This window comes from Mastigoproctus giganteus, chromosome 7 (assembly GCF_048544385.1).
Source record: "Mastigoproctus giganteus isolate SK-2022 chromosome 7, ASM4854438v1, whole genome shotgun sequence".
Taxonomy (NCBI): domain Eukaryota; kingdom Metazoa; phylum Arthropoda; class Arachnida; order Uropygi; family Thelyphonidae; genus Mastigoproctus; species Mastigoproctus giganteus.
In genome coordinates, this window is record NC_143581.1 from 225,647,540 (window position 1) to 225,674,413 (window position 26,874).

A 26,874-nucleotide genomic window follows, 5' to 3' on the forward strand; every position below is an offset into this window, starting at 1 on the left:
TTTTCCCCCAAAAATTTGGGAGATGTGAATGAACAAGGGAGGCAGTTTTATCAAGATATTTCCATGATGGAAAAGTGGTACCAATGTCTCTGGGATCCTGTAATGATGGGGGAGTACTGCTGGTACCTTGTGATGGGGGGGGGGTAAGCTGGAATATAAGAGAAAATCCCTTAGTAGCAAACATTTTTAAGGACAATTAGAGTATGGTGATTATATATTATTGAAATGTAACTATTTCACTATGATTTATGATATTTTTTCAGAAGTTAAATGAGTTATAATATTTAATATAATATTTTTTTATACTTGTATTACAAACTTGAATTATATGTATATATCCCTTTATTTTAACAGTAAATGTTGGTACATCTCTTGATGTAGATGGTAGATGTGATAGAGACTTTTTATGATTTTCGGAATCAGCACGTTTATTTCCTCCAGAATCACATATTTTCATTGCGGAGGTATGACAAAAAATATTTTTTGTTGGCTAGTGTAATTAATCAAAAGTTAATAAAGGTACACAAAAAAGCAAGTTACATGGATATACTCAAAAGTTTTTTTCATTCTAATAGTTTCGCCACTAAAGAGATTGCTGTGTATGATATTTTTGCTGGTGTACATGTAGCTCCACTTACTGGACATTTTCTAGACATACTTGTAAGGTTAGAAGTTATTCATTGTGAACAATAAAAGTACAATTTCTGTACTTTTACTGTATGATCTGTAACAAACTGACAAGGAATTGGTGCACAATTACATGGCACAGCATAGTGGAAAATAAACATGCTGTCTTGCTGCACAGGTAAAAATAATTCTGGCTCTCATCCTTTTAATTTTTTCATAATGACATAATAATGGAAATTTGTAGAAACTCATAAAAAACTTACAAAATATGGATTTCATTGTAGTGAAATAATGTGATCAGAAACAAATTGTTTCACTTCAATTGTAGCAGTCTATTCTCATAATTTTCCTTTATAGATGCAATGGTGTTACTAATAATTACAAACCTCCTCTACATGAAAGCAGTTAAGCTTTATCATCCTGCAAAAAAAATTAAATGTTTGTCTATCTCTAAATATAACGCAGTTTTCTTTTTCTTTTTTTTTTTTTTTTTGGTTTGTTACCCTTTTTTTTAATCAGAAAGGATCATGTTGAATTTACTTGTATATGAATTAGCAGTTGGGTGTAGTTGGACATGTGGCGTCAAGACTATGACATAGTAATTATATAAAAGCAATCACAATGTGCATTTATCAATGAATATAGTTTTATCAGTTATGAAAGAATCAGTAGCATACACCTTTTTTCACCTATGCATCATGAGTGAATTTTGCATTGAGTGATTTTGAGTTAATGGGCTTCTTGTGATTGTGGTGCCTTCGTAGCCAGGTGGGCAGGAGCAGCAGTGCATAGCACACGCTTCTTGATTAGACTGGGGTTCGAGCCCATGACCACCAAATACAGAGGATGCGGAAAAAGGTCAGGGAATGACTACCGCATATCCCCGGAGCAATATGGCCTTAGTTGCTAATGCTCCTAAAAACCAAATAACAAACAACAAACAAACATCTTGTGATTGTATTATTAAAGACTAGCATTAATTAGTTAGCCTTTAATGATGCCCCTTTGCAATTAGCTTGAATTCTTCAGCTTCATATCCTAAAAATGCCTTTTCTTTTGGATAAAATGCAAAGGGTTCATATGTATCTTATAATTTACAGGAATTTGAATTGGCTGAAGAAATTATTCTTTTAGTATTAGTAGTGGAAAATGATGTAAGGAAGCAATCTTATATAGCATCAACCAGCAAAAAAAATGCACAATATCTATTTATCTCCTGTAATAATTTTTCTTCCCATTCCTTGAGGTTATTAAAGTATTCAATTCCATGACAATAGATAGAAGTGTGTTCCAGCAATCAATTACCATTTGAGAAAGAAATTTTTTTCACATCTAACAAGACACCTGTCATTCAGTTAAAAGAAAATATTTTTAAAAATAGCTGCTTAATAGTGCCACTATATCAAAATTTTCAAATCTTTTTCAGTAGTTTTGTTTTTAATCCAGTACAGTTTATGAAAATGACTAAATGCTTTTATAAATTGTGAAATCCCCTTAATTAACATTGTGTCAGTCCTGTATTGAAATTCTCTTATTAAATAATCTAAGTGAAATAAAATTAAAGTTTGTTTGTTAACTTGCATGTGAATTTATAAACCACTGCATGTTTCTTAAATTTGTAATAGTAGTAAATATATTCTTTTGCTTGAATAGTTATTTTGTAAAACTCTGAAATTTTAAAGATTTTAATGTTCCAAATGCTGATTGTTTTCAAATATCAAAAATAAGTTTTAAAATATCAAAATAATATCAAAAAAATAAAGTTTTGTTAATCTTAAATATTAGATTTCAGAATGCTTTTTCTTAATAAAAATTTATTGCAGCTGTTAGAATTTATTAGAATTACAATCCTTAAAAAATAACTTTCTTTGTGTCCACAATACTTGAAAATCTCAAGTGTAAATCACAACTGCTTATTGTTTTAGGAGATTACCTGTATACATTGAGCTAAATCAAAGAGCCCCTCTGCTATGTTAATTTAATGGCATAATTAAACCGCATATGAAAGTGCTCTGAAATTACCATTTATGCCTGAGTAAAATAGCAATTTATTTAGTAAAATGTTATTATCCATAAAAAAAAATTAAAGATTTTCATATTTTATTTGTATATTATAGAATCAAAGATACATTTCTAAGAAACAATTTGCATAGAAATTGGTTTTAATTTTAAAACTTTCTTACATGTTTTTAAATGGTCATTATGCATTCAAATTTCATTTCAAAAATTTTTATTAAAGAAACTTTCTGGGAAGAAAATTACTAAATTACTTAAAAATTAGATTTAATGTAACAAAGAGAATGTCATTGAAATGTAATATGATTTTTATATTAAATACTATTGTAAGTTGATAAAATTTAAACCTTGTTTTCAGTAATCAAGGCAGCAACTTCTGTGCCTATCGTTTTTCTGAGTTATGATCAGAATGACTTGATTCATTTGCCTTTTAACAGTTACATGTATGTGTGTATGTCTCTATATATACATATGTAGTGCCCTCATTTTATCGAAAATAATCTGTTGAAATATGCAACAGTGGACTGTGTCCAAGTTAAACTTAAGCCAAGAGTTGTGTAGAATTCTGAACGTAATGATACACTTGGAGTTGATGAGGGTATGTGTGTGTGTGCATGTGCATAAATATACAAATGCAGACATGCAAATACATCTACAAAAAACAGCCATATGTGATTTAAACTCAAGATGTAGACACTAGTTAACTTTCCATATTAATATATTTCTAGTATGAAAATTAATTTACCTTGTTTTGGCATAGTCTTCAGTTAGTTTATTATCGAATTAAGAAAAAAAAAAAAATCATCTGAATGGCATCAGTTTTTTTTTTTTTTTTCTTTACATGTCTTCTCACTAAAATTGAGATCATCTACTTATATATATATATATATATATTTTTTTTTTTTTTTTTTGTGTGTGTAAAAATCCTATTAGAAAATTTCTCTAATTTTAATGATCAGGTTAGGCATGTAGTACTTTGCTCTTTTGATTTTTACTATAATTACATTTCAAACTAAATGTATCTTCAGAATTTCTCATTTGTTAGTTCATGAGTGTTACAGTCTGCTGTAAGTATGCAATGAAAATCCACAGTTTCCTCAGTTTCCTCACTCTGATATGATTAAACCTCCATGGCAGGATAATGGTCATGTCACTTTTTCACCTGTTTGGAAAAGATTTAGGTTTGGATATGAATTTGTTGCGGCGAGAAAGGCTTATTTCAGAATTTCCATCCTACGAACAGACAAATTGATCTTAGAGCATATGCAGTTTTTGGAAGTCATGTGTTAACACCTAATGGCATGAGTTTGTCTCGCTCATAATTCAAAGCAGTGTGATCTAGCCGACCTTTGATATTAAATAAAATTGTATGTTAAATTACACGCTATTTCTTAAACCTTTACTTAAATGTTATCTGTTCAGTGATAAAAAGACTGATCTGTTATATGATGGTGTTTTTTTATTATTTCTATTCTTTTTCAGTTTATATATAGTTAACAACCATTTAACTTTATACAGATGTATATCTGAACCTTCATTTTATATATGTCACAGATAGCTGCCCATTTCATTACAGTCTTTTTTTTTTTTTTTTTGTTGCAGTTCTTTGGCCATTCATATAGATATTCATATGGCATAACTCTCTCTATCTTATAGCTTCTCAACTAATAATGGATTTTCTTAAGGTTCTGTTTTTTCATCCACTTTTCCTCTTGTAATTAATGATTGTCCATTAATTGGAAATCTTTTTCAGAGATTTTATGATAGTGGTGCACTACATTTCACTTGACATTTCAACAAAATTTGCTGTGTATGAACAGCCACAACTTCTTAAAAAGACACCATCACTGGATTTTGGAAAATCAACTTTCAGCTTTAGATATACAAAGCATCAACAAGCAAAGTATATATAAAAATCATTCAGACAGTCTATAATAAATGCATAATATATTCTTTTGTATCTCTTCCCCCCCCCCCCCAATCATTCATTCATTACCTTTTAATGACTGATTTGCACTCCCATACAGTGGTCACAATTAACGGTTGCATTCTCATTTTCATGTACACGGTTAATGTTAAAATATTTCCAAAAAAAATACTAATCCAAAGTCAGTGTGGCATATTTCACTTATTTCTATCATATACATGTTTAAATATAAAAAAGTTGCATTTCTGCAGTAACACTCATTTTAAGAAGTAAAAACTAAAATTTGGTTACCTTTTTCAAATAAATATGAAAAATGTAATCAAATAAATCTTTTTATTACTTTTTTCATTGTATTTGATTACCTTTTTCATATTTATTTGAAACTGATGTATTTGATTAACATTATAATCAAATACATCAGTGTTTGATTACAATGTTAATCATGTTTTTAATTTTCATCATCATATTAGAGGTTGTGGTTCTTAGCCTTGTACACTTAGTTGTTTGTATATGAGGTTAAGAGCTGGTGGTGATAGGTAAGGCTGCACCTGGATATCTACAAGTGTAATGGTGATGATATTTTTGTCTTACTTGAGTCACTTAAATACATGCTATATTCTTGTAAAATTTTGGTGGAGTCTGGGCTTCCATGAACAACCAAATCCTCTGCTTACACTTTCATGTTTGTGGAACTTATAGAATCCTTACATATGCAAGATTCAAAAAATATTATGAATACATGGATACTGGAGGTGTAATCGTGTATGAATCATTGTAAACAGGGGTTAAAGTGTGGTGCTCACACCACAGATAAATGATCAAGATTTTGAGACAGTAGAAATACTAGGTGGTAAATGACATGTCATCCAGTGTAATACCACTGTGTTTGTTAACAGAGACTTTGAAGTGGTTAAAGCCATTTTAATTCGTAGAGCAAAGCTCCACCTTTCCCTCTCTTCTGTCATGCAGTTAGAATAATGCCTTTTGAGGTTATGGCAAACAAACATTAATGATGGGACCTTGCATTTTGAATAATGCAATACCAAGATACTTCACCACAAATTGCCTTTGTGTTGCATTATCTATTTTAAATTAAAAGCACTGCTCTAGTTGTGAATTACATTGCTGTTTATTTAAAGTTTATGCCAGTTGCCATATCTGGAGTTTTGGGGTGCCTACACAGTATGGGATCTGTGCACTTAGTTTGTTCAGTGCCACATACAGAACTGAGGCTATGGCGTACTTCTATAGTTACTTTATAGTACTCAGAGATGAGGCCTTTTGCCCCAGATTTGTTGATCTTTGAAAACTTCTACATCAAGCAGACATCTTACATGTTCTGGATTATTCTCATTACCTGATTATCAGATACCTACTTTCACTGAGATGCCAAAAACAGCCAGAAATTCTGTAACCAGTTGCAGTGGTGTTGTCCCTTTGAGGCAGTGTATATCCTTGTACTTCCTAATCACACTGTGTCAGAATTCACAAACCTGGTGCAAAAAACAAGTTCCTATTCACCAGACCGTACAATATCAAATTATTAGTTGTTTTGATGTGTGCGACACTATTTTTGACAGAAAAAGAACTAGGAGTTTTGAGTCTCTGTGTCCTGTCTGTATCCTTTGCTTGAAAGTTAAAAGAAATTTTACGAAAGCAATCGGTCGGAGAGAATAAAGGAAAATATACACTTGACTAAAAGCTAATTTGATGTAGTTGTTTTTATTTTCAAAACAAAGTGAAAAATAAAATCCCTGAACATTGTAATAAACTTTTGTGTTAAGGGATACTATTAAAAAAAAAAGGAAAAAAAAGACTACGCAGATGCAAAAAAAAAAGTATTCTGACATTGTTTATATAGAAATTGTATATGTTAAAACCTAGTATATGGTTACATCAATGAAATAGTATCAGCCTCTTCAACCCAGTATTGCTTATCAGGAGCCAGCTAATATTACAAGGATTTATAGTAGCAGTCCCCCACAGCTTATTTTAATCTTTCATCAAGAATTCCTATTATTCCATAATTTAGTTGTTATTAATGACATAAATTCTCTAAACTGATTAACATCCAATAATACCTTTTACATGTTAAGAGTAGACGTTACTGCATATCTATATGATACTGTAATTCCAGTTTAGTAAACAGTTTCTGCTTTAATGTATGAAATTTCATTCATTGCATAAACATATCAGAGTGAGGAAAACCTTGAAATATAAAAAAATAATAAAGATCATTCCTGCATACTATTGGACAACAGGCATATTGGCTAGTTATTAAAGATGAGAAACTCACATTTGATATGTAGCTCTAGATCACAGCCAAAGCAGATTATTTATTGTGAATTATCTTTAAAATGTACAGATGTCAGAAAAGAATTATTATTAGACTGATGGTTTGTGCTTTTCATTCCTTTTACACGTTTTTTCACTTAATATGAAATATATTTGTGTAGCTAGGACAAAAATATTGGAAATTGTTTTCATGGCTCATTACGCTTTGGTTATTGCTGCAGACTGTTACGCAACAATATGCAATTTTGAAATCTGAAAGTTTAGATTTGAGGGGAAAAAACCTCAACTTGCAAATATTAATATTCAAGATTTAAGTAGCATTTTTAATATTAAATTCCTGTTGCCATAGAAATATATTCAGTACTGTTCCATACAGCATTTTGCTGATGTGCACATACACAGCCAAACAGAAAGCAAAACATCTGATGTCTACATAGCATCCATTAAGTTTATTATATTATACTGAAATTCTTCAATTTAAAAAAAAAGAAGACCTAATGCAAGTTTTTTTTTTTTTTTTTTTTTTTTCAAGAAGAGTTTATATTCTTTAAACTCTTAAAAGACAAGTGTACACAATGAGTTCATTGTTTTTAGGTTCAAATTTAACTTTGTTGTAACCTGTTATTGCAGCTTGATATACCAGTTTTATTGCAATTTGATATACAGTTTACAGTGAACTTGAATTTTGGCAGTGTTTGGACTCAGCCTCACAATGTGTGTAACTGTGTCCAAGTACATTAGCAAAGAACCACAGCAATCCCTAAAGAAGGTTAGGCATTCATGACATTCTCATAGAAGCAATAGAGCTGATTTGTAACACACACACACACACACACACACACACACACACACACACACACACACACACACACACACACACACACACACACACACAATGGAAAATTATTTATAGGGTAAGGTGCCAGTAAAATTTTAAGGAGAGTAACTCTGTGCTACTGTTTAAAGTTAATTAAGAGATATAACACATTGAAAAAGTAAGGACGTAGTTTCCTGAAGGGCTCCATAAATTTCCTTTTTTTTTTACAACATATGGTTGGATCCCCATCCAAGTGCAGTGCAACATAAGTAAAATACAGTTTATGGCACAACAATTTCACAATATATACTAGCAGAAGCAAACGCCATACCTCACAACGGGGAACCAGCCGTCAATTAAATGATAAAATTTTTATAAACAACTATCTGAAAGTAATTACTGTAGATGTTTAGTTTTTCCTGTGTCTTGTCTCAATAGAGAGGTAATAAAAAAATACAAAATTTTAATTGCACTCAGGACATGCACAATACTACACATTTTCTCTGAGAAGGAAACCAGCTACCATATTTGTCAGTTGTGATATATTTATTTATAAATTTTTATAAACAGCAACATATGACATTCTTTTCAAGGATGAAATCACATTTAGAATAACAAAGATTGCTAAAGGCATCATGCAAAACGAAATGCATGAATTGACAAGTAGCTTGATTCATTTTATAAGTCACTGCTACTGACTGCAGTTAGTGTTCGCCATAATTATAATAGCATATACCATAAAATTCTTGTGTTGTTTATAACTCAAAATATTAAATCCTTAGACGAATTTAAATGGATTGATACAAAATGTAATTCACCTGTATTAAGTAATGGCAAATGATGCAAGAAAACAAACTGATACAGCATCAGCAAAAAAAAAAGAAAGAAAAAAAAAACACTTCCCATTATTATCTGTCCATTTCTCTCTAATAGTTTGTCTAGTTAAGTGATTCTCAAACTTTTTCATCGGCAGGCCAATATTGATGAAATTATGGGTGGGCCATATGTCGGGTTAATGCTGCGATATCACTACCATCCTCACATGAAAGAATGGTTGGAAAGAGGGTTTGTGGGTGCATCTTGTTATCATGACTATGGTAATTGGGATTTTCACAGTACCTACTAATCAATTAATTCTTTTCTCTGAGCCAATCCAACCTATATGTCTAGTTACCTCCATTTTTCTCCATACTTGGAAATAGTGATCAAAAATTCTACCACGAAATTCAGTTAACAGGAAATATTTTTGAACATCCTACTAGTTTTCACTGTAGTCAGTACACAAGTCTTATGATTCTATAAAAAAGCAAAGATTTTTCTTTTATTCATGTGTAAAATAGCATTAGCAGGGGCATACGATGTAAGAAAGCAAGCTTATGCAGCATCAGCCAAAAAAAACCTGCCATTTCACCCCTCCATTCATTTCAAATGCCTGTCCAGCTCAGCCTTAAATTTATTTAGGCTATCAGCTTCCACAAAAGATGGAAGTCTTCCACCAATCAATTATCCGCTGGCTAAAGGCCAATTTCCGCACATCTATTCACGCTGAATTCACCCACATCTATTCACGTTGAGCACGCTGAAATCTGATGAGATTATTCCACTTATTCAGATTACGAACCTAAGAGGCCATAAATTCAAATGAAGGAAAGAAAGCTGTAGAATAGATATGCAGAAATTTGCCTTTAGCCAGCAGGTGGTTAATTGCTGGAACAAACTTCCATCTGTCATTGTGGAAGTTGATAGGTTAAATAAATTTAAGGAGGAACTGGACAAACATTTAGAGGGAATGGTTGTGTGAATTTTTTTTTTTTTTTTTTGGCTGGTGCTGCATAAGCTCATACACCTGCTTTCTTGCATCACATGCCACTATTACTATCTGCAAACTTGGACATTAAACCTGATATACCTTCATCAATATCATTGATAAATATACAAAACAACAATGGGCCCAACACCATGGGGAACTCCCACTAATAACATTTGTCCATGAAGAGCAGTGTCTGTTGATTACCACCTCTGTCGTCTCCCACTCAACCATCCCTTTATGGCGCTTCCGTAGCTAGGTGGGCAGAAGCAGCAGTGCGTAGAACACGCTTCTTGATTAGACTGGGGTTTGAGCCTGTGACCACCAAATACGAAGGATGCGGAAAGGTCGGAATGACCACCGCATATCCCTGGAGCAATATGGCCTTAGTTGCTAATGCTCCTAAAAACCAAATAACAACAACAACCATCCCTTTATCTATTGTAGCAACTTACCCTTAATGCCATACCTCTCTAATTTGTACAGCAGTCTTCCATGTGCAACAGTATCAAAAGCTTTCCTCAAATCCAAGTATATGATATCAAAATTATTTTTGGCATTCAGTTCCTTTGTGACCACATCATAGTATCCAATCAAATTGGTCAGACAAGACCTTCAACAAACCCATGCTGTGTCTTAACTATTACTGCAGTCTTGTCTAGGTGATCCTGTATCACCTCTTTAACCAGTGACTCCATTATTTTCCCCAGAACAGAAGTTAAACTAACAGGTCTATAATTATTTATGTCACCCTTTGAACCCCCCTTTGTGAATTGGTGATACATTTGCACACCTCCAGTCCATGGGGACCTCCCCTGAGTCCAAGGAAGCTCTCATAATTATGGCTAAGGGTTTGCTGTCTCCTTTAATATAACTTGATAGATCCCGTCCACCCCAGGTGCCTTCCTTATGTTTAACTTCAACAATTTCTCCTCCACTTTGCTTTCAGTTATTACAAAATCACTTAGCTCCCTGTTAGATTTTGATAAACTTTTGGCACTCCTCCCATTGAATAACTGCTCATGTGTGAATGTAGATGCAAAATACTCATTCAGTTTATCAGCTATCTGAGCATGATCATCAATAGTCAGCCCATCTATGTTAAGTGGTTCAATCTGATTCATCCTTTTCCTTCTAGAGTTTACATAAGTAAAGAACTCTGCTGCTTTTCTTTGTATCCTTTGCCAAGGTTTTCTCGTAATCTGCCTTCACCTGCGTAACCTCCTTTGTGACTTTATTACAGACTAATTTATATCTGTAATCAAGTCACAAAGGAGGTTAGGCAGGCGAAGGCAGATTACGAGAAAACCACGGCAAAGGATGCATAGAAAAACAGCAACGAGTTCTTTACTTATGTAAAATACTATAACAATATGGTAGATGTCAAGTAAAAAAAATACATTTTAGTAAATAAATTATTGATGCAAATTTATACGCACCCATTTGATAAAATATATTACATATTTTCTTTATGAGCACTTCCAGATGTTTGTTAGCACATTTTGAGTTTTTGGTTTTATTATATTCATACTATAAAACAAAGATTCACATAAGTACGTTGAGGGAAAATTTGATACTATGAACCAGAGCTGTAATGCTCAATACGTTCTACGTTGATATCAATATTTGTAAAATAATAAAAGAAGTTTACCTCAATATAATACGTAGAACATTTCCGTACGATACTCTCTAGCAATTAAAACAAAAAAAATCGAAAATCTTACATAACAGTAAAAAATAATTAAAAATCAATCTAACACAATTAAAAATTAAATAGATTAATTAAAAGAAATATAACAAAAGTATCGTTTTCCTTTTTTTTTTGTTATATTTGTTTTAATTAATCTATTTAATTTTTAATTGCATTAGATTGATTTTTAATTGTGTTCAATTGATTTTTAATTATTTTTCACTGTTATGTAAGGTTTTCGATTCGTTTTAATTGCTGGAGAGTATCATATGGAAGTTTTACGTATTATATTGAGGTAAACTTCTCTTATTATTTTATAAATGTTGAGGGAGGATATGCATGTGCGATTTATGCTACTTTTTTTTGTGTTTCAAAATTTTAAAGAAAAATTCTTCTGTATAATGAGGTTGACTATTCATTATTAATGGTTGAAGTATGCTAAAGAGAAAAATTCAATTTTTATGAATATACTGAATTAAAAATAAACTAAAATATAAATAAACATGTCTGAAAAAATAGAAGAAAAAATTTATCTCAAAAAAGCAATACTAATAATAGACAGTTGGAGTCACAAATTGGCAATGGCTGTGCTCGCCATTTATAAATGGTTAACAGAGAAACAAAGTCCACTAAAATTTGTCTTAGTGGATAATAAATATTCATAGACTTATTAAATTTAGATTCACTATAACCAAAACACAAGATTTTACAGTAAAAAATCTTCTAATCCAATGTCTGTTTTTTTTTTTAGAAGTTTAATAAATTTCCAATCAGGATACTTTGAGAAATATTTGACTTTGAAGCTGCACATGCGTGGTTGAAGGTGCACCAGCACCCCCCCCCCCATGTTTTGGTGACAAAAATTGGAATTAGCGACAGCGACTAGCTGGCAAGTGCTTCAGGTGTAAGTCCATGTGTTAAAAATAGGGATGTTACAGTTGCTAATCCACTGAATGTTGGTGTGTCTGTACTATCTATTAATTTAGCAAATCAGAAATTTAAGAAATTGCCATAGGCAACTTTCACTTTGCTAAAGGATGACCACTTACTCACGGGTGCCATATTGGACACCTCTGCCCTAGATGCAATTTGTAGAACTGAAGCATTTCCTGATAAGAATACCCTTTTGGTCTCACCAATATCATTGCTCTTCTCTGCACCCATTCCAGCAGATTCACATCCTTCCTAAAATGAGGCCTCCAGACCTATTCAAGATGCAGCCTAATGTTGGCTTTGTATAAGGGGATAATCACCTCCTTATCCCTGCTAGCAAAGTTGCTGTATACTTAACAAAACCTTATTAGCTGCCTTAGCAGCCTTTCTGCACTACTCAGGGGATTTCATGTCTGACACAATTACCCCCCCCCCCCCCCAAGATCACTATCATTCTTCACTATCCTGAATGTGGTTACCACACAGTTGGTATGTTAATATGGGACTACTCCCCATATGAAGTACATCAATGTTAAACTTCAATTTCCATTTCTCAGCCCAGCTGCCTAATTAACTAGGTTTGGTGGTTATGGCAATAGATTATTGTCAATAACCACCCTGGGGGATTCCATTAATAACATGAAAATGTTATTAAAACGTTTTTGACGATTTCCAGGAAATTGAGAAATTTAATTGAGAAACTCAAGGGGTACCTGTTATTTTAATAAATAAAGCTTCTCTTTTTGTGTGTACCCTTTCATATGACCACTTGGCTACAACTGGCATTAGATAATGTGGTCAAATTGTTTATGCACTACACTATTGGGGGGGGGGCCTCTATGGAGTGTCTCTTCATAAAATTTTAGTTTTCTAAAGATGGTATGGCCATCTTTAGAAAAATATTTTGCAGAACGATTCTTCTGCTCCTATGCTTATCTTCAATGACACACTGATTTCTATCACATCTCTATTAGGGATTACTCAGACTTCTAATCTCTCTTGGCATAAACACATCACAAATATTTCTTCCTCTGCATTCAAAAATCTGAGTTTTCTCTTTTGCTCTCAGCATTACTTTTCTTCCAAACTGATCACTCTTCACAAATCTCAAATCTATCCTGCCATGGAATATTGCCACATCTGAGGCAGTGCCCCCAAAACCTCTTTCAGGCTTCTGGACTCCATTCAAAAGAAGGCAGTTTGATTAATTAATTGCCCATCCCTAACAAAATCTCTCCACTCTCTGTCTTATAGATGTTCTGTTTCTACTGAATGCCTTTTCTGTAGATACTTCTGTGGGCACTTCTGAATTGGCTTCTATAATCTCCCCCACTTCACTATTAATTTTCTGGAGCAACTTTCCTTCGTACTTATTTCCTGAAAATTACAATCTACAGAAATTCAAGTCTAATGCGAACAAGCATCTTCTTTCATCTTCTCAACACCTTCAACCCATGCACGGTACTAAGTACTGTAGGTTCTGATACCTTTCGTGCTTGGTATTTTTGTAAAAAATAAAACATAGATCTGACTACATTGAGCTACACATTTAAAAAAAAGTCACTTGTGAAATACAAAGCTAATAAGTTTGCTAATAAGTATACATTCATTGAATCTCAATTAGATACTCTTTGAATGCATAATATTCTTTTGTAAAGTGGATTAGGGAATGTGCATTTATAACAAAGGTTATGTGATCTAACTCATGGATAAACTGGATGCATTGCAAATATTATATAACAGAATAATATCAGTTGCTTCATCGGTCACAAGTAACACAAAGTGTTGCCAATTTTTTTTTTTTTTTTTTTTTTTTTAACAGATTGGATTTCCTGTTTAGTAATGCATTGAACACATCTTGTTCTAAACCTCTAAAGATTATTGTGACATATATTTATTCCTGTGACATATTGCTGTAAAATATAAAAGGCAACTGGAATTTAATACTAAAAATACATGAATTTAGGAAAGTGGTTATTTTATATATATCATTATAAAGTTGCAGTTTAAATATAATCAATTTTATATTGTCACTTATGGTAACTTATGGATGTCATTGTAAACAAATATAGCACTTTCATCCTCAAATAGCAGTATTTCGTAGTAATTTTCAATAATAAAACTAATTCAAGTGTAAAGTAGGAACTTATTCTAAAGTATTGTGATATGTGAGTTTTTTGGGGCTGTTTTTATTTTTTATTATTAACTGATTTTGTGCAGCTAGATTCTGTTTGGGTTACTTGTTTTCAACTTACTCTTGGAGTTTGCAAACAAATGTATTGCTTCAGTTTCTCACCAATACCTATGAAAGTCTATCCTAAGTGCAATATAACATAACAGAAGAATACATTTTCTGTATTAGGGTTACAAATATATGATCATAAGCAGGTGTTTTATTTTTCTTAATAAACTCTGCTGTAGGGATATTTTAAACAAGAAGAATGAAAAAAAAAAATTGAAGGTAAGGAATTGCAGTCAAGAAATTAAAACGTTACTGGCAGTCAGTAAAAAAAATTCTTGTTAATTTTAAAATTGTATCTTGTTACAGTAAACTGTGTATTTCAATGTGTTATTCCACATCATTCTGTATGAACTAATAACTTTATTGTGCAGTTTTGGAATACTTGAAAAATATGTTAATAAGGTATGTTTTGTAACGTTTTCATGCTATATTTGTTATAATTTTTTAAAGATAAAAATGATATAGTTTTGTATTTTATATTTTTATTTCTACATTGAGATTTCTGCAACATTTATCAAGAATTATTTTAAGCTTTAATTGAAAACAAAAAAGTGCCTTTCTTGTTACTCAGGGAATTAAAGAGCCAACTGTGATATTTTGTGTCTGTGTGTGTGTGTATTTGTTGATATATCAGTTGTTGATCCATATGTAAATTTTAGCACTAGAAATAAGCTGTGTGTGTTTCAAAGAATGTATCCGAGTAACTACATTTCCAATAGGTAAGAATGAAAAAGAGTCAGAATCAGCGCTGGGCCAATTTCAGTTCAACTCAACAGAAGCACCTATTGAATTGGACGTGCCAATAGAAGTATGCAGACATCCTTGAAGATTGAGCTGGTAATTGTTAAACAATCCCCCATTTTAAAATATAAATTTTTAAAAAATCTGTTGTCCGGCAACATTGAGTCCTGGTGCATGTTACTCATGTAAATATATAAAAATATATCTAGTCACAGAACAAAAAGAATTGTACAATGTTGAAAAACCTTATTTTTATGCCTTCTAACCGTTTAATTACTTAAAAATTGTACTAAAAGAATAAGATTTCTAGAAAATTGTACTGCTTTTTGTTCTGTGTCAGTTTGAAAATTGTAAATTAATTGTAAATAATAAAAAAAAATTTTCTGGATTTGAGTGGACTGTTTATTATTGTCTTCATTACACTTGATTTTAACCATAAAAACAAGAATGGCAAAAAAAGATTTTGAAACATTTAAAATTAATACAGTGATTAAAAACACATTCCACCAACTCTTCTCTTTCACTTTAAAAATAAAACTGCAAAGTTTCATTGTTTTAAAAGTAAACTCCTGTTATAGCACTTGGTAAGGAACCTTTTTAGGGGCTAGTTCCTTACAAAGGACTTTTTCTATTTCTTCAATATTTTGGTAGATAATTTTTTTTTTTTTTGCAATGTTTACAAAGGAGTGTTTATATGCAAGTCTAAAACCAATACATTTAATACACTATGCTTGCTTTTTTTAGTACCATCAACCATTTTTGCATAGTATTAAAAATAATGAAAAATTTTGAAAAGATTTTAAATTAAACATATCTTAAGCTTAAGCATATTGTGAACATGATAAATATGCAGCATTAGCGTGGTAATGCTGTTATTAATGAAATTTATTAATGCCACATCGAACACTTACAAAAAAAACTAATTACTGTACCAGAAAGGAAAGCAGACAAACTGTGTTGAAGTAAAATAAGTTGAGCACAGCATATGGATATAACAATAAATGACTAGATGAGTTGCAAAGCATAGCCTTTCTATCTACAGAGCTTCAATTTAAACATGAAATGCATTGTCATTTGCACCATAAACAGTTCCTAGAATTTGATCTCCCTTTCCCAGAATCAAAAATCAAGTAGGAGTATTATATCTGAATTTATTATAAGAAAAAGTCATTTTAACTCCCCAGCAGTTGCAAAAAGGATTATTCCTCCTGTGCATGGGGTTACTTCGGCCCCACTTGCGTACATTTGAAAATGCAGCAAAAAAAAAATTCAAAATTGTTGACTTCGTTGATGCTACCTGTAATTATTTTCTGCACACTACTGTTTTTAATTAATTTTTGAAATTAAAACTCCGTTTAGATACGTTGGTCAATGAAATGCAAATTGAAAAACCCACGTCTTTCAACAAACATGTACAGTTGGATACCATCCTGTCAAAACCAGGAGCACCCACTGTACAAAACATGAAGTGTACACATTAGCAGTGATTCCAAGTGATATGTCAATGCAGTAAAGCCAGCTTGCTATTAATAACTGTGTGAGATAGATGTTAATTAACACATGCATATAATTACAGTTAATCAACATATACAGGGTGGCCATAAAGTATTCCTATTCAGAGCTCTCTGTAGCTATAAGTAAAAATAAGCGGAGTGCCACCAAAATTAGTAAACTATTCAAGGCATGGGGAGAAGGATCCCGTGAAAAAAAAAAAATTAGTTCCAAAATCTGCGGGATAATATGGCGCTGTACAAGAGGAAAGACATGACAAAGTACCAACAAATAAAAACCTAAGACAAACCTTAATGAAATTTTGTTATTTGTGCTCTTTGCAAAAAAACAGAAACTGAACTAAACTGCCAGAGGAAATGGTTTCACAGCTCCAAACTCACTCACAGTTTATTCCCGATGGTCGATGATGGCGGAGTTGGTTTTCCACGTGATTACCATTGTTCTGGAACAGAACAATGAAATTACAAATAAAAATTTGTAATTTCATTAAAGTTTGTCTTAGTTTTTTATTTGTTGGTACTTTGTCATTTGATGCACAGTGTGCTCAACTACAGAATGCAACATCTCTGGAGCACATGCTGCGTTACGTTGTCCTTTAAGACAGCCAGGTTAGGGACACTTCCTTGATAGACATTGGCCTTGAGGTGACCCCCACAGCCAAAAATCACATGGTGTAAGGTCAGGTGAATGTGGTGGCCATGCAGTGGGAAACAAAAGACTGCAGTGAAGTGATGCCGCAGAAGCTGCTGTACTAGTCATGCAATATGAGGAATAATGAAACTGCTCAGCATGTGATGATATTTTGTGCTGTAATGGAACAGATAGCTGCTCCTGCTGGGTGCAATTCCTCAAAAAAGTATGGCCCTAGGATGAAATTTTGAAGCCACACCACACCAGATAGTGATTTTCGGCAAGTGCAATACAATTTGCTGAATAGCATGCGAATGCTTCTGAAGCCCATATTTGACAGTTTTGAGTGTTGACAGTCCCATCGAGATAAAAATGGGCCTCATCTCCCCAAAGAATGTTCCATGGCCAGGCATCGTCCACTTCCATTCTGGCCAAAAACATTAGAGCACATGCCATTCGTTTTTCAGGATCATCTCTTTGTTGCTGCTGGCGACTGATCTTGTATAGTATGGATAATAGTGGATTAGTTTCTGAAGAATTTTCCACACAGTGGAATATGGGACATCCAATTGCCTCGCTACTCCCCATGCACTGCTACTAGTTCCAGCAGCTATATCCATAGATCAATCAACAATAGCCATTGCAACTTCCTCTGCTACCTGAGGTGAAACAGGCTTCCTTCCTCTTCCAAACTTTAGCAACAAAGGACCCGGTTTCCTCAAATTTGTTAATCATCCTTCTAACTGCCGCAGCTGATAAAGGACCTTGACATAAGTTCTTACAGCTTCTAAATTCACACAGAGCAGCTGCTGCATTGCATCCATTAACGTAGAAGTTCGCAATTAAAGCACGATCAGGCAGAGTGAGATGCATTGTTAACAGTAAACTTACAGAATACACTTGTGATGTTTGCATTGTGCCTTTATAACTCTCTGCTGCTGGGAAAATTAAATTAACTCAGATTTATACAAATTTTCTGCTCTTAGGCATCTTATTTTTTAGTTTGGATTTAAAACTTTAGTGCAATTCAGTTTTTCTGCAGAGCATAAATAAAAATTTGTAATTTCATTAAAGTTTGTCTTAGTATTTATTATTTTGTCTTATTATTTGTTGGTTCTTTGTCATGTCTCCTCTTGTACAGCGCCATATTATCCCTCAGATTTTGGGGCGCCTCCGTAGTCAGGTGGGAAGGAGCAGCAGTGCGTAGCACACGCTTCTTGATTAGACCGGGGTTCGAGCCCGTCACCACCAAATACGGAGGGTGCAGAAAGGTCAAGGAATGACCACCGCATATCCCGGAGCAATATGGCCTTAGTTGCTAATGCTCCTAAAAAAAAACCAACCAACCAACCAACCCTCAGATTTTGGAACTTTTTTTTTTTCACGGGATCCTTCTCCCCATGCCTTGAATAGTTCACTAATTTTGGTGGCATTCCACTTATTGCTTAGAGCTACAGAGAGCTCTGAATAGGGATACTTTAATTATGGCCACCCTGTATATACATATAAATACAGTTAATCAACACACACATAATTAGGTTTAACGTAATTCCCAAATTTTTTCAAATTGTTTGATGAGGTTTTTAGCATTAATATTCAGTGGAGAAATCAATGAAAACATTTCCAGAAACAGCTGCTAGGAGTTTCAGCTTGTACTCTTCATTTTGGATAGAGTAGTTGAAGAGTATTAACTGCTGATACAAAGGGTACTAGGAAAGTTTTGCAATACAGCTTTGTTTATTTAATTTTTTCAAAGTAATTTCCTCTGCATTCAATACACCTCTCCATCCTCCGAAACCAATCTTTAAACCAGTTCTGCCAAGTTTCACTAGGGAGTAAAGCACACTCGTTGTCCCAAGCCCGTAGAAGGTCCTCATCACTGGAAAACCGCCTCCCTTTTAGCTTCATTTTCACATGCGGGAACAGTGCAAAGTCGCAGGGAGCAAGGTCTGGACTGTAGGGAGGGTGCTCGAGAAGTTTCAGTCCTGTCGTGGTCAAATATTCGGTGCAGGCTTTGGCGCGGTGAGCTGGAGCATTATCGTGATGGAGGTACCAGGTGTCCATTCTTGACTTTGGCCGCAGGTTCTTCATAGATCCAATGACTTTAGGCAGGCATTGTTCAGTATACCACTTAGCTGTGACTGTCTTCTGTGTGTCCAAAACGACACGTTCCACAATTCCACTCGATTTGAAAAATACAGCTATCATTTTCTTCTTTACAGATCGGGATTTTCTGACAATTACGGGTGTGTCGTCATCATCAAAGACCCAAACTTTGTTTTGAGCCTTGGTCGGCAGATCGTAATAGTACAGCCAAGTCTCATCACCTGTCACGATGTTGTTCACATACCGAGATTGTCCCTTATCAAACTTTTTTAACATCTCCCGGCACCAAGTCACACGTCGTGTCATCTGCTCTTCAGTCAGTTGATGCGGCACCCAGAGAGAACAAAGTTTATTCACGTGCAAATGATCTTGCAGAATCGAACGAATTGCTGGTGCATTTAGGCCCAAAGTATCCTCTATCTGTTGGTAGGTCACTCGCCTGTTTTCGTCAAGCGTTTTCCTCCGTAACTGACGTTCGTGGCCTTCCCGGCCTCTCAGAATCCTCCAGAGTGAAATTTCCCCTTTGGAATTCTCTATACCACCTGAATATCGTTGTACGATGTGGACAATCATCATCTAGTGCAAGAGTCATTTCTTCTAAGCACTGGTCTATGGTTAAACTACGCATGAAATTATACCGCAAAACTGTCCTTATCTCATTTCGTGACCACGATGCCATCGCAAGCACTTTACACTCTCACTACTAATGAATAACTGAGCCCATCGACTTGGCGCGGCGGCTACTATGCACGTATGAACATGTCTCAACATGCAGCAACAAGCAGCTTCCTGTGATTCATTGTTGCGTCATATTGCAAAACTTTCCTAGTACCCTTTGTATATTGTCTGAGATCTCATCGACCCTATGTAATAGACTCAGGGTTAACCAGGGGTGCTATAAATGTTAAGAAAATACTCCATAGAACTGATCATAGGACTAGAAGAAAGCTTTAAAAGTGCAAGTGCTATAAGCAGAAGAAGTTTTATAACATGAGTCTACTGTATATGAGGAATATATCTTTGAGGAAAGTGGAGGGTTTATGTTATTAAGCATTGAGGTATATTTTCCTAATATAAAATGAAATGTAGCGAAGAAGGCAGTATTGGCTGAAATTTTTAGAAATTTGTAATACAAAAACCAGAATGCAAGTTTTGATTGAAATGTCAAGTTGTATTAATTATATTGATGGAGAAATTTAAAACAATCAGAAGTACAATGCCAGGCATGTGAAAAGAGTTATGCTTGCTGACGTAACTTATAATATGCTTATCACCAATTAGTATTTTTGTAATAAAGCTAAGTAGCTTAAAATGATCAAATATTAATCTCTATTCTGACACTGCATTGGATTATATGAACAGCTAATACCTTTAGTAATAAAAGCTTGTTATTCAAGCAAAATATTTCTCCAACTACCTATTGTGCAAATCTTTAAGGTGTGGAGCAGTCAATCAAAGCTGAAACCAAAACTCTTAAAAATTAACATGTGGGAAAGTGTTCTACTTTTTATGCAGATACAGCATTATTTTATTTTATTTTTTTTTGCCATATGTATCCAATTAAAAAAAAAAAAAAGGCAGATCGAAATTGAAGACCATACAGGATAAATACCAAAATTCATTCTTGCATAACTTTAATGGATATTTGGTTATTTTTTTCTTTGTTGGACTACTACAGTGCAACCTCTAGAGGATTAATTGCCTGCTGCTTGCCTACAGTAATTAAGGTTGATAATCACTTTCAGGATTAAGTCTATGCCAGGAAATGTATTGATATTATACCTTATAATGGCACAACTTCATAAGTGCATGTTTTAAACAATTTTATGAGTTTTACAACAAATTACAGTCATTTCTGCTATAATGCAGTCCTAAAAATCTCAGTGTCATGGTATTTTGTGCATTAAAAACAACAGTGCTTATGGGAAAAATAAGGATGGGGCAGAGCACTCAAAAAAAAAAAAAAAATGTTCAGTGTGGTAAGTAAAATGTTAAAAAAAGTTAGAAACCCAATAAAATTGCTAACACTGGTTTAAACATCTTAAATTTCTAATAAATAAATAAATATTACAGTAAATATAGCACTGTAATATATACATACTAATTGATATTTCTGTTCACTGACATTTTTTTTTTTTTTTTTTTTTTTTTTTGGGATCGTAAAATTTAAAACAGTAAAAAAGATAAGCAATCAATAACGACAACCATAGCGCACACAAATTGCACAAGTGAGATATGCAGTAACAATTTCATGCATTAAAAATAGGAAACTTAAAAAATAGAAATGAAGAGAAGATTCTGAAAATTTGTTTTTATGTGATTGGAGATTTCATGGAAGGGAAAATACATTTCAACCCACAGAATTCCAGCTATTGGTATTATCACAAATGCAATAAGATTGAGTTTACTACCTGTTTATAATTAGATTGCACTAACAGAAAAGCTCAATAAACCAGGGAAATTGTTTTTACTGTTTGTGATAATGACTTTCAGAAATGTGCTCCTCTGCTTACACCCATGAAATTTCTGTTCAAACAGAAAAATGTGAGCTGGCCTTCAGTATCACCTGTTATCTTGTGAATACAGTGAATGACAACAGTGTGTCTCTGACCAATACAACTTCAGTAAATGGGAAATATAGTTCTCACACATTTGACATTTTTTTTTTTTTTTTTAAGCTTCACAAACTTGTATGTATTGCTGCTCAGGTCACTACGTTCAGCTTGGTGCCAGGTTTTGCATTCACCTGGTGTTACTTGCAGATGAAATTGCACATGAGCCAATGCAAAAATCGTGTTATACTCTCATTTTCCTTAATATATATATTGGTCACATTGGAGCAAATTCATGTTGCCAAAATGCGCATTATAGCAGAACTGACTATATGTATTTTCTCTCCCTCGGGAAATATCAGATATGGCATAAAAACTAATTACCATTAAATATTGTTTTTTGCAATGCCCAGTTTATGGGCATGCCTGCCATCTCTTTCAGATTTTCCAAAAAGTTTAGTTTCCTTCAATTTTTACTTAAACTTGTGTTATTTTTCAAATATGTAGATGTGTTATTATAATTATTTATTTTTTTCCCTCAATTATGGACCTACCAGAGTTAACAGTATGCACTTAAAAACAATGCTATGTGGCTCTGCTTATGTTTATCTTAAGTATAGTGGTTACGTGTTATGTTTTCAGTTTTGTGCTGGATCCATAGGGGAGTAATTCAGTCATTTACCTGGAATAAAAAATTAATTTTAATATGTGGAAAAGGTGTTATTTATTTTTAATTTAACCTTGCAGTGACACCCCTGAGAGGAACAAACATTTTTAATTTCTGGAAAAAGGTTTTGGTTTATTTGTATTCTGCTTGAGCTATACCAGTATTTCATCTTTTTTTAATGGATTGTGATATCGTAAAAGGTGTTTTTGCATCTTTTATTTTTAAAAAAAAATATATATATATATATATTATTACAAAATATAGATGAGGCTATTAGCATTTTTCAGTTAAACCATTACGTTAAGTGGCTTGTACATTAATTCTTCCATACCCTAAAATATGGTTGCCATCATCTTTCTGCCAAATGGATTGAGAACTGGAATTTTTGGTCAGTGGTCAGTGTTTCCATTGTATGGACACCTGTTTTCTTTCCATGTTCCAGTGACGAATGTTTCATTACTGGGACATGTTTCATTAACAATTCTTGGAAGAAATCCTTATAGATCTACACGGTGCATGCATTTTTCCTCACAAAAAATTGTACCCCAAAAAATATTTCTGAAGAGGTGTAAACATTATTGGTGCATAGTGAGAACTAACTTTTAACATGGTGAAGTATTCACTGATCATATTCCCTCAGAATATTACATTCTCTGGCAATCATAGACACTTTAATACTTCTGTTCTGCATTAACCAAATCTTCAGGTTTTTGGCAGATTTCTGAAGTTGTCACTTTAGTGGTCCTGAGCAGAGGGTTCATTAATGGATTCTCAACTCCTCTTAAACTGCTTAGGACCAAAATTTTATCTGACATTCAGAAAGAACAGTATTGCCATATGCAGCTTTTGTACATTCACGAATAACTTTTGGTCCATTCCCTTCTTTTTTTTCAAAAATTTGATGACCTGATGCTCCAATTGGGTGACACTAGTGTGTTCCTTTTGGTTGGCTATTTTAAAAGTCATCCATACATCATATTGGGCTGGATGTACACAGATAAGATAGAGGCATTTACGAGGTATGATAAAATTAGATTTTATACATCAAGCATATTTATAGTCAAAGTTGAATGCCCCTTATATAAACAATTTCAGTGAGAAAGGCAAGTATGACAGAACCTCAAACATCTGACACTTTTTGAATATTTCTCTGAGGGTAGTCAACCTTGCAAGGGCAGAGGAGAATAGGCTAGCCAGACTTATAAAAAAAAAAACTACGCAGGTGCATTATGTTGCAGTAGTAACTTCCAGACACCAGTTTCTTTGTTTTAATATTTCCTAGATTGCATGTCATTTTTACTATGCATTTGCAATGTATAAAACCATTCATTTTGTTGCAGGATGTTTGGTGCTGGTTCACAATATACTACTTAATAATATGGTAATACATAATTTTTAAGGTGATTTGATTGGTGAAATTATATCACACTATTTATACTGTACCTCATTAAAAAAATATTGGATAACTGCAACTCCCATTGGAACCTGTGACCTTTATTTCTTAGGCAACTGTGTCACCCACTGAACCACTCCAGCAGTATGGGTTAATATTTTGGCTTAATGCTGGTGGCTATCATTCTGTAGAAATTATAGGAATCAGAATTACTGTATTATGTTATAAAAACGAATTATTCCCAAATACTTAGGCTATATACATGTCTGTGATGCTGGTAAAAGCTCAAAGTTTGGAACAGCTGATATATGATTGTAGTTTGCACATGTGGCAATCAGTTCAGTACAAGGATCAATGGGTTGGTATCAAGATCTTTCCAACTTTGAACATTGATGATTGTGGGGGGCAGTAAATACAGGTGCTAGTATCTCAACAACATAGCTATGCTCCTGTTCTCTTGTGTCATGAGTTTATGACTGGCTTAGCAGCATTCGAACAACCAGCCAAAGGGCACATGTGGGACAGCCATGTAGTCAACACCCGTGATGAGCATCCTGTGTCTCATCTCACAAAACAGTAGCGATGCAGCCCAGCTAACCACTCAATACAATGTACAAATAGCAAGACCAATATCCACATGGACTGTGTGCTGAAAATTAGCTCGTATATGCTATGGCAGTCAATGGCTGTCACAGTTAACTATCTCACCATGAGACAGTGCCTTGCATGGTCACGTCAGCACTAACATTGGGCCGCCGACATGGAAATCTGTCATTTGGTCTGATGAATCCCATTTCCATCTCTATCATGCTGATGTATAATATCTACATGAATGCAACATGAGGCTATGGCACCTGGATGCACTGTTTGCATTCAGCAGGCTAGAGGTGGTGATATTACTTTTGGGGACTGTTTTCATGGCATGCCCTGGGTCCACTGACCACAGTTGATCAACAGCTCAAGGAAAAACTTTTTTGTTGTAGTCCACCAAATACACTCCATGGTGACACTATTCAGAAAACTCCAGCATTCATCAAAAATACAATGCACAAGGCCTGGCAGGTTGCTAACTGGGTTCATGAACATATTTGTTTGTTTGGGGATTTAGGCGCACAGGCATCTGTGACCATAGTGTGCCATCATAAACATGAAAATGTATTTCCACCCTCTCACAACTATCCAACTCAGCTGAGCATGGTGGGACCTACTGGAAAAGGACATCCGATGCTACCACCATCCTCCTGACAATGTGAGGGCATTACTGGACACCTGGGGTAGTGCTGTGGCACTACCCCTGGACACCCTGCAACACCTTATGGAGTCCTTGCAAGATGTATATGGGTTGTATTACAGGCAAAAGGTGGCTGCATGCAGTATTAAATAGGTTTTACTAATGCAAAGCCAAATCAGTGTACATAACCTTAAAAAAATAACAGAATTTTCAAAAATCTTGCATAGATTTGTATTTTGTGATTATTTAGTCAAATTTTATCTTATTTTGTCAAGTTAGCAGTGGAATAAATGCTAATTTGGAATTATGCAAGCAATATTTTTACTGCATTTTTGTAAAGCATAACCTTCCCACGAGTGTTGCAGATCTTTCTGGTCTGTTATTCATAAAAACGTTTTCTAAATTGTTAAATAGTATCGTTCAGGCAAAACTAAAATTTTGAATGCAATGGCATTGGATATAACTGCTAGAGTTACGCAGTGTTTGCAAAACCAACCATTTTCTTCTTTATTTTGAAAACACTGGCATCTGTGCTCTGATGGGACAATAACTCCCTTAATGGCAATAACAACACGGATGCCAAGATTTATCCTATTGTTGTAATGTTTTACGATAATAAAATACAGATTATTACTATACTCTGCTTTCCCTACCTGTCTTGGAGCATTTTCTACTGGCCAAAAAGATGGTAATCTGATCTGAGTGACCGCTTAAAGAATTTAAACTGTCACATTGTGTTGACAGCATTGCTGTTATGGTAGGTCAAAAAAATAGTGTAGTTTTTCTTGCTACAATAATGTTTATATTTATTTATCACAAGTTTTCCAAAGTTGATGACATGCTTAGAGATGTACACTGCTCAACAAAATTAACAGAACAAAATATTTTTCATAAATATTTTGTGTAAAGTGTCACCAAAGGCGGCAAATATTTGATATAATAGGAATCCTGGCATGCAAATTCCAAGTATCCAATAGAAATCAATCTACCACCTTACAGAGCCACACATTATGCAAATTATTCATGCTATAAAAACACTGGTTGCAACCACATTTCTGTTCTTTGGCTTGTTCAGTCAAATAGCCACATCTCCAGTACTCAGGATGGCAAGTCATCATTGTTTAGATGATTCTTTGAGATGGCAGGCCATTGAGCGACTTGAAGCTGGGTAGAACAGACCACTATCTGGTTCTAACAGCAAGTTGGAACCCTCACTGTGTCCTGTCTTCAACTGCCTCTTGAGGTTTCTGCTGCCACATGTGAAAATATTTCCAACTGGACTGTGTTAAGAAGGCTCAGTTTAAGTGGACTCTATGCAGGGAAGCCAACGGTTTGTGTACCATTAAACCCAAACATGCGACTTGGAGCCCTGACAAATTGGGTACAGTTATGTTCTCTGATGAGTACTGTTTTAGCTGACAAACTGGTTCTAGACATGCATTGGAGACAATAGAAATGTGGCACCATCTCTCAAACATCAGATAAAGGAACACGGTGGATGCAGTGCTCTCGTGTGGGGCAGAATGATGATCAGTGGCTGCACCCCCTTCATGTTTTTGATAGGGGTACTGTAACTGCACAGAGGTACTGAGAACAGATCCTTGAACCCTCTGTGCAATTAGGGGTGCAGTTGGTCCAGATTTTCTTTTCATGCACAACAACACCATCGTACAGAGCTCTAGTGGTGG

General features: G+C 34.1%; 1 protein-coding gene across 1 annotated transcript in view; it reads left to right on the forward strand.

Moving 5' to 3' along the window:
• LOC150083731 (uncharacterized) overlaps positions 1-15,342 on the forward strand; it is a 179,705-nt gene extending 164,363 nt beyond the window's left edge. The window contains exon 8 of the mRNA XM_090377448.1: positions 15,074-15,342. The gene's annotated coding sequence lies outside the window, so the exon portion shown is untranslated. The remainder of the gene's footprint in view (positions 1-15,073) is intronic.
• Positions 15,343-26,874: the final 11,532 nt, after the last annotated feature.